The following is a 10,447-nucleotide window of genomic DNA, read 5'->3' as shown; positions in this document are numbered from 1 at the left end:
TCCCTGTCATTTTTAATGTTTCAGTAGTAGCATTTTTATTTTCGAATACAAATTATCCCTCTGGATTCATAAAATAAACAAGGAAAAAAAATTGCTTTATCTAAAGTGCCTGGTTTCTATAAAATGGTAATTTTCATGTTTCTGATTTGAGTCTGTCCTAGTGCTGGACCAGTAGATGGTCTTGTATTAATGAAAATTCTGTCCTCCAGGGGGGATTGTACCCAATGGAGAAGTGTAAGTGAACCCTACTGGAGTATCAGGTTGCTCACTGAATGCGATGGTAAAGATGCTCCGCAGAACACTTTTGGATGGATGTAGCAGCGTGCTTAGTAATGGACATGTCACTACTAGCAAATTTCACAGCATCTAACGGTCCTCATACTTCACTGCATCCCGGTCTGTTCCAATTGCATCTACCATTACACCCCTAATGAAGGGGAAGGCATTTCCCCCAAAATGAGTTGGCTTTACCTGTGAATTATCAACTTCAGTAAATTTTCTAAAGTTGTGATGAACTTTTATACTGAGTGCAACTATACAATACACCCATCCAAAAAGTTTCATATGTTTTTCATTTGTTTTGAAAAAAGTTACTCTAAATTCATTTACAGCATAAGTGTGTTAAACTGGATTTGAAGAGGTTGAAAAAAAAAAAAAAGGTTTATCAAAGCAGCAGAACTGTATTGCACCAAAAAATTTTCTTAATTACATCTAATAAGCTGATTCACAGCAATGTATGATTGTCAATAGGCTACTTTTAATTGTAACATTTTAATCTGAATTGTATACCATTTTTTTCTTGATCCACAATTTTTAAAGCCACTCTACAGATGTAGCTTGATCTTTGGCTATTGTGAAGCAAAATTAATTTGTTCACACATTTTTGAACATCTTTTATGGGTGTCCTTGTGTGGTTTGAGTGATCTCCCAAAGCCTTCTTTACTCAGTAATTTTATGCAAAATGTTTGAAAAAAAAATTAATATATATTTCAGTGTAGTGAAGGATAACTTTGACCAAGATGGTGGAAATCTCCTTTTTCTTTATATCTACTGCTTATTCGTAAACTCATGTACCATCATGATGCTATTTGGGCTTCCCTCTTATTTTCCAATTAAGTACTGGAACCAAGAACATTTAATGGATATAAACATACAATCTTGCTAGAGCAGATAAAAGTAATAGAGTAGAATTCTAATCTATTAAAGTGGTCTTCTATGTCTTAAAGGGTACATTCTTTTTTGTTTATGTTGTTTATAATGGTGAGCATTTAATTGCCTGCTTATGTCCCCAATGAGGACATTCACCCTCTCCACTTGTTCTGGTGCCTTTGTCACCAAGACAGAAAGTGAGGGGAACTCCAAAATTTTAGAGTTGTCATAAGAGGATTGGGGAAATTGTTTAATGTGGCCCCTGCTGTACTAACTCTGAGATGGATATTCTGTTCTCTTTAAGAACCTTTTACATGGGGCAGACTATACTGAGATCAGCAGGGGATCAGTTTGCTGAGCTGGGTGGGTGGATGACACGGCCGTGTCCGCTTACCCCTGCTCTTTGAGTGGCCGTGAGTAAATGTACTCTGCTGCCCTCTGATCTAATCCATCTAGACTAAGGAGGACTGATCCACTTCTGTGTTTTTATTTTATTTTAGTAGACCGGATCAGACAGCAGGTAGGCAGATGTAAATGGACACAAGTGCATTTCACACCCACTGGTCCATAAAGGTTAATGGACCAGCCAATCACGTCTGCCTGAAAAACTGACAAGTGGACCTGATCGGACCCTTCATGTGAAAGTGACCTTAACCTCTTGGTGCCAGCCGCATGCAACTGTGTGGCCTCCCGGTGTCTGGGCCTTGACGCCAAGTGGCCACACATTTGCGTTCAATTAAGTAAAACATATGTGCTGAGAGTGCACGCCCTGCGTGCTCCCAACACACATGTCCGGTACTCATGGAAAGGTCCTGATCTCCTCTTGCAATCGGGATGTTTCCCGATCATGTGACAGCGAATCACAGTGGTCACATGACCCTAAAACCCCACCTGCCTCCTGGCTTCTGAAACTTTTAAAGGGCTGGGAGGTGCCCGCATCAAGGGGTTAAGGAGATTTCCTCTCATTTCTGGTTGCATCACCAAGATGGGAAGTGAAGGGGAATATTCCCAGTGGGACTATAGCATCAAAAAAAAAACAAAAAAAAAAAAAAACCTTGTAAGGGTTTGAACCCCTCCTTGCTCTATCCACAACTAAACTAAAGTTGCTCCACCTTTAGTGCAATACAATGACTGGTCATCTTTGTTCCCTAAGCCAAGATCACATGATCAAATTCCAGCATTTAGTCATAGGACTGTCCAATGTAGGAGACCAGGGCAAAAAGTTATACTTCCCTCTTGTTACTTTTACTTTGTCCCAGCAATAATTTTAACATTAATCTTGCTACCTACCACACTTCCCTTTGTGGGGCATCTCCCTGTTGGCATGGCACCAGTACTAGGAAAGATTTTTGTCCTCAAATGCAACATCTGCCCAAATAAAAGGTGACTCTTCAACATCAGGGCAGCCATCAGAAGTTCTGGAGCCCCTTACAGGTTTAGGCCTGACCACCAACATTCCGCTAGGGCAGCCCACTGACCATCCCTCCCTGAGTCCTTTTATTGCAATTCATCAGTGCTTTCCAGTAAGAAAGCTAGCCACCACAAGGTAGACGTTTGTGAGCAAGACCCTACACTAACTGCACTACCTTTTTAATGCCCCCCCCCCCCAAATTAATCCTCCCCTAGCAGATCTAAGAAAACCCAAAAAATTATATATACAGCAAAGAGACAGCCCAATCCAGCAAAAAGATATCCCCATATATTCAGCAAAGAGACATTTCCATGTAGCTCCCCTTATACCTGTACACACACAGGCCCCAACACCTGATAACACGCTCAGGGGCAGACTGACAACTCATGGGGCCCCCGGGCAATAGGGGATCATGGGGCCCCTGTGTCCTTGCCCAAACTCAAAAAAGCCTATGAAAAAAGGTACCAGGGGCATCTCATGGGGCCCCCTACTGACCCCGGGCCCTCGGGCAGTGCCCGAGTTTCCGAATGGTCAGTCCGCCCCTGAACACGCTGCATCCTTACACCTGTACACACTCAGCCACCCTTCACATCTGTGTATATACAGTATCAGCCCCAACACAAACACACAATGAGTGCACATGCAGGAAACAGCCAGAGGTTGCAGTAATGAGCCCGATGGGAGCTCAATAACTCAGCAGCAGCTCCCACCTACTCCAGGTCTGTAGTGTACTTTTATAGAAATCCAATGCAACCACGCGGCACCACTGCACCCACATGAACAGAATGTGAGCAGGGAAGGTGCCACCATCAGGGTGATACCTGAGCCCCCATGATAGTGGCCCTGCTTAACATTTGTTATTCGAAGATCCTAACTGTGCTTGGACTACTACAAGTGCTCTGATGGACTCCTTATAGGAATATAATAAGAGAACTTGAAGGCATGGAAGACCACAAGCTGGGACGTTTGCACACAATCACACTTGCATATTTATTTTATAAGGGTTTTGTAAACCGTATAAATAGCAGATGTAGAAAAGGTACATTTTTACTAAAAGTTTTTTTTAACAACGAAAAAGAGTTTGTCTTTTTACAAATCTCTGTAACAATACTGGGTAGAAACTTTACAGTTACTTACAAAGTTGTAGTCATTCTTCTAGTTACAAAATAGAACAGGAAACTCTACAAAACCTTTCTTTTTTTTTACTGGGCCTGTGACAGATTCTGTGCTCCGTTTATAGACGTGAAGGATTCGAGGACATCTGACTGGCATAATTGGAAACCATCCTATTTGGTAGTAAGATCGATAAGTATGCAATTAGATACTAAACATAAACACGAAGCCTAACCTCAGCCTTCTATGGCGGGAGTTTTAATGGAAGGTGGTAGACGAGATTTGGCGTTAAGTGCTGTAATGCCAAATGAAAGCGGAGTTTGCCAGGCAACCAGATGTTATCAACAGTTAAGTGAAAACCCATTAACAGAAGAAAAAGAGAGTAAACAAAGTTCATTAAGTTTTATTATGATAATTGTTGTTTTGGTTTTAAAGCAAATGGTGGGATTGCCGCTGAGCCCAACTGCTGTTTGTATTCATATTTGTTTAGGGTGAAAGGAGTGAAGTTATAAACTTTTATCAATTAAACTCCGAGGCACTACAAATGCTGGAGAAGGGAGAGGGAAGGCAGGCCTGTATGCTCTATAATAATCTGACTGCATACCATCGTTAGAACCCCACTGTGTGGGGCAATTACGGTGATTGAGGTTGTCTGAATCATGTCTTTGGTGATAAATAAAAAGGCCATTGTGTGCTTAGCCGTAGTGGCCTGATTAGTTTGGTCCTGGGAGCAGCTGTATGCAGATACACATGCTGCACCAAACTTCATATCTGCAGTGCACAAGTCACGCTTCCTCCAGCTTCTGACACCATCGGCACAATAAAACAAAGACGGAAAATAGCATCGGCTGTTGTTTTCATGAGCGGATGCTCACGGCCTCTTGTAACTCTATGACATATTGGAACAGAGAATGGCACAATTGTTTTCAACTTTAATTGACCTGGCGATAAAAGTGCCCCCACTCTAACAGGTCGTATAGACAATATTGGCTGTTCTACTTGTATCAGGTCATGGTATGGTTCATCCAATGTAAATATTTTATTTCATCTCTCTCATTACACTTTGGATAATGGTCTTTTAATGTACCGTAATTGTTTTTGTATACATACTTTTATGGCGCATTAATAGACAGACAGCACACTGGCATCACGTAACGCCTTCAAAAACTTTGATTAAACCAGAAATCGTCTGCCTTGAAATGCGCCAGCTCGTGATGCATGCTAAAGACAGTGACTGCATGCCATCAAGCAGGATTTCTGTATTTTTTTTGTTTAAAAATTCTTCAATGTGTCAAAAGATGCTGGCATACTCTCTGTCCCAGTTTGGGAGAAGCTGTGCGCCATAATTAAAACATTACAAGAGAACCTTTGCACTTGAAAAGACGTATCTTAAAGGGTTAGTTCACCTATTCAAAAAAAAAATAAGTCTGCCCAAAACGTAAATTGGAACTGCACTGCATCTGAGCACCACAAACCAAAAATACTATTTAATTCATTGTTAATATTCAAAGCAAACTCACCCATTCATCCACGTCACCATGCTTTATTTGGCAGAGAATTCATTTTGAAAAACACCCCCTGGTATTTCTGGCAGTGGCCATCTTGAGTAAGGGCAGACGTTTCATGTAGCATTTACTTCCTGGTATCCATCTGCCTTTAGCTCAGGTATTGGCTGAGCTGAGAACCCTCCATCCCCTCCTGAAGACTGCTGGGATGCATGACATCATTTGCCTAGGCATGGAAAACAGGAAGTAACTGAAAAAAATTAAAAAGTAAAGTTTAAAACAAGTACCGTATTTGCCGGCGTATAAGACGACTTTTTACCCCTTAAAAATCTTCTCAAAAGTCGGGGGTCGTCTTATACGCCGGTATAACATGACATGACACTTTTTAGGGGGGCGGCGCGGTGCCGCCGCCCCCCCCCCCCTTCCCCTAACGGAAGGGACACTAAGTACAGGGGTGGGCAGGGGCTATTTCTTACCTGGTTCCGGTCCCACGACGATCCGGTCCAGGAAGCGCGGCTGCGCCTTCAGTTCGGCCACTGGAGTTCGCGCGGCTGCTCGGCTCCGCCTCCTCACCAGCGATTGGCCGCCAGAACTGTAGCTCAGGAAAGGCACACAGGCGGCCAATCACCGGCGAGAGGGTGGAGCCGAGCGGCCGCGCGAAAATCGAGTGCAGGACCAGCAGGTAAGTGGTCAGTGTAGAGGTGCTGCTGCAACCACATATGCTGGCTGCAGCAGCACCATACGAGAACAGAGTCAGCAAGTGTCAGTGGGAGGAATAGTGCCCCATCATTGGTGTCACTGATACCAATGATGGGGCACTATTCCTCCCGCTGATACCTATGATGGGGCACTATTCCTCCCGCTGATACCTATGATGGGGCACTATTCCTCCCACTGACACCAACGATGGGGCACTATTCCCCCCCCCCACTGACACCAACGATGGGGCACTATTCCACCCCCCACTGACACCAATGATGGGGCACTATTCCACCCCCACTGACACCAATGATGGGGCACTATTCCTCCCCCCCACTGACACCAACGATGGGGCACTATTCCCCCCCCCCACTGACACCAACGATGGGGCACTATTCCCCCCCCCACTGACACCAACGATGGGGCACTATTCCACCCCCCACTGACACCAATGATGGGACACCATTCCTCCCACTGACACCAATGTTGGGACACTATTCCTCCTACTGACACCAATGATGGGGCACTATTCCCCCCACTGATACTAATGATGGGACACTATTCCCCCCACTGATACCAATGATGGGGCACTATTCCCCCCACTGATACCGATGATGGGGCACTATTCCTCCCACTGATACCAATGATGGGGCACTATTCCTCCCACTGGTGTGCACTGGAAGAGGGGTAGTCTTATACGGCGAGTATAGCCCAAACACTACATTTTAGCAGGAAAAGTAGGGGGGTCGTCTTATACGCCGGCAAATACGGTACATATAATATACTTTCCTATCCATATACTAATGCTAGCATCAGAAGGATTAAACATCGTCCATGACGACTGACCGAGTGAAGCTCCATCCCTGAAGTCTGGACACATAATATAGTAATATCACTATATCTGTATAATATAGCACTAGATAGGCTCACCAGACCTTAACCTTTACTTTTTTGGGGGTATGCAAACAGAGAAAGTGTACTCAATAAAAATCACAGGTATGAATCACCTGAAGGAATGCCTCATGAAGGAATTTGCTCAAATTTACAGAAATGTGGAGTTACTGCATCAGGTTCAGGTGAATCTTGCAAAGCAAATGGAATTTTGTATCACAAATGGTAGAAAGCACATTGAGAATGTTACTGATTAATACTCCAATGAAATAAAGTGTTGAACAATTTATTGAAAATATGCTTTTTTGCCTGTGTGTCCTGACTTTAGGGTCACCCTGTAGTATTAAAGCCTTGTCATTTTTTACACAACGGATTGTTCAAGATCTTCTGACCAGGGAGGATGGTCCCTGTGGAACTAGCCAAAATTCAATCTATGGCCAGTTGATGATGTTTGATTGTAAGAGTTATTAAGCAAACATGTAATACCTGCTGTGTGCAAGTTTTGCACAAAGGAACCTGTTCTGATGTCTCCTATTTGCACTATCGGCTCCTCCTCTTCCCCGAGTGCCCCCTTAGAAAACCACTTGCTATGGCGGCGCTTGTGCGGGCACAATCCCAAACCAGGCTGTGCGTATCTAGAGACACACAGTGTGGCTTGGGTCCATGCCCTGCACAGGTTTTACCTGAACAGCCTCAGGCACCAATAGCTCCCACTGCTACAGAGTCACCTCTTAGAAGGGAGAGAGGGGACAAGAGTTGCTGCAGACAGGCACAGCCCTGGATCACGATTGGGCTCCCGTAATTGTTTGGGGGGGGCTGAGAGGCGCAGCCTTAAAAAAAAAAACAAAAAAACTTTCAATCTTATTGCAGAGAATTGCAGTGGTTGTAAACCTGACATGAAAAATTAACAAAGCAAATCCCTCTATAGTGTGTACTTGTCTCAGTCTAGAGCACTAAGTGTAAATTCTGTCTACTGCCGTGTTCTTTTGCTATCTGCATAAGTCACTTCAGACAAGTTTGCTTGACATCAAGAGGTAAAAAGGTGACAGGGCGGGACTCCAGCACACAACCTGTGCTTGCCAACCTCCGCTCTGTTACAGTGTGAAGGGGGAGTGTCCATTCTCTTCAAACAGCTCCCAGAACAGGCCACCCTCTGCTTTCTGAAAGCTCAGACAAGCTTTATAAATTCTAGACTTTGAACAGCACTAGAGAAGACGCAGATAAACAGGTACAATTTATGAAAGAGGATTTGTTTTATCTGTGAGGCCAGTTACCTTTCACCTTTACAATCACTCTAAGGCTCTGAACATGACCTAAAACTGTCAGGAAAAATAGATATCTATATTCCTGTACCTCCCAAGATCTATCCAAACACAAAAAAAAAAATGCATTAATGGCTGTTAGTTTGCAATATAAAGTAAAAAAAAAAAAAAAAGTACAATTCAGCCAAACTTCAGAAAGGTTAGCACTGGGAAAGAATTTCTTCAAACTTTCCTCAGCCTAAAAGGCCCATGGCAGTGGCCTCACATACACTTTCCAGCGGTGGGAAAACACAGCCAGTTGCGGGTAAATGAGCCGACATCACATTGTTTTCTCCACTCCCTCAGCAGAGTGCAGCATGAATTGTGCATGTTAATGAGGTTTATTCATGAATTGCCTATAGTCAGGTCTCAATGAGACATTCTACTCAAACTGGCCATTGTTCCCACACAAAACAGATTCCATTGATACAATGCAGGAGGAAGTGAACACATCATAAATCACCCTACGCAAAGAAGAGGACTACACACCAAACAAGTTTTCAATGGCAGCAGCCCCCTTTTTTTATAGTAGGATAGGGAGGGATTTTGCTAGCCATATGACATGAACATTTTTATCTGCTGTGATGTTTTTGTTTTCTATCTGAACACACTGCAAGAGAACGTCAGGCAGGACTGTCATTAAAGTGGTAGTAAACTCTCAATCTTGATTTTTACCTACAGGTAAGCTTCTGTTTGTAGAATGAATATCTTCTATATGTTCAGTTCTAGGGAGCAGCAGCCGGTGACATACCCAAGCCGTTCCCTTAGAGCTCTGTGCTGCAGCTGTGACATCATCAGGGCTCAGCCATTCAAGCAACCACAGCCTTGGTACATGGAAGGAAGACCATGTGAAGGTGGAAGCATCTGCAGCGGTGACAGTGTGCCGCTGGAGGACTTCATTCTTGGGTCAGTCTTTCAGAATGTGCTAGTGTGCAATGCATACTAGCACATTATGCCTTTACCCTGCAGGGGTGTTTTTGTTTTTTACCACTACTACCACTTTAAAATAAACTCACACTGATGTGTGATTGCTGGGTGTCTACAGACTTCTATCAGCTTGCTGGATATCCTATTCCAACTCTCCAAGCATAAATACAGCGTGTCAACATCTCCCCTACAGCCTCCACTTTTCTGGGAACTCTCATTTTGTGCATCTATGCACATTTGTGCCCATTCAGCTTCAGCATTGGTGAGGTCAGGCATTAGATGGACAAGACCACCTGGCCCACCATCAGCATTCCAATTCATCCTAAAGGTGCTCTCTCAGGCAGAGGTTCTGTGTAGGCCACTGGAGCTCCTCTGCACGGTCTATCCCATAGGGTGGGTAGGTGGTTGGGAGTGTTACAGGGCACAGGCAGCACCCCTAAACCTAGACAACCCAATTGTCATTGGGAAAGACAAGGCAACAAAAGGTTTCTCTTTACGATACAGAAACAGCTTCTATCCTCCACAGGAGATAGTTCTCATCTTCCTGGTAGATTGCTTCAACAAGGCTAGATGTGTTTTTAAATGCACACAATATAACAGGCTATTCCTTTTTATCCTTAACACTGCAAACCATTGATCCAGGGAGTGTCCACCTCACTCTGGGATGAGGAAGTAATGGTTTCCTGTTACAGCAAATTGAACCATACTTTTAAAAAGGATTTTTTTTTGCCTCTCATCAGCTGTGGTTTATTGTGTCAAATTTGCATGTTTTTTTTTTTTTTTATTAAACTATCATTTGTTTGGGAGCAAAAAAAAAAAAACCACATGCCAGAGTTCAGTCTAACAATGCACTTAAAGTGTTACTAAAAAGGCAGAATTTGTATGTGTTTTACTCGCCTGCTCTGTGGAGTGGTATTGCACAGAGTGGCCATGATCCTCTTCTCAGGTCCCCCACCAGCAATCTATTTTTGTCACCAAGCAGTTTGCTATGGGGACAATCGCTGCATGCTCACTCCCAACCTGTATCTACGGAGCCAGACGCCTTAGATACACAGCAGGACATAGCCCTGCCTCCCACACGTCCTCTTCGCGCACTTGATTGACAGCTGCAAAAGCCAATGGCTCCTGCTGCTGTTCGAGTCCTGTGTGAAGAGGAAGTGAAGGGAGAAGAGATACAGCCATGCACAGCGCTGATCTCTTCTCCCCTCTCACAGGGAAGGGGGGAGCACAAAGAAATTAAAAATGTTTTTTACCTTAATGCAAGCAATGCATTAAGGTAAAACACATTTTTAGGTTTAGTATCACTTTACCCATTCCTGGGGCGTCAGAAGCACTAAAAAACTCTGGGTTTGGATATGAAGCCCACCTCTCCTCACTTCAGGTTGCAGTGTTCGGGTCTGAGTGGTCAATTGCCAGGCTGAAGCTTCATCACATTGGGGAAGAGGGAATTA

Source organism: Staurois parvus, unplaced genomic scaffold (genome assembly GCF_062004578.1).
Source record: "Staurois parvus isolate SC_StPar_1 unplaced genomic scaffold, SC_StPar_1.0 ptg000239l, whole genome shotgun sequence".
Taxonomy (NCBI): domain Eukaryota; kingdom Metazoa; phylum Chordata; class Amphibia; order Anura; family Ranidae; genus Staurois; species Staurois parvus.
The sequence above is the reverse complement of the archived record's forward strand: the minus strand, read 5'-3'. Positions refer to the sequence as shown.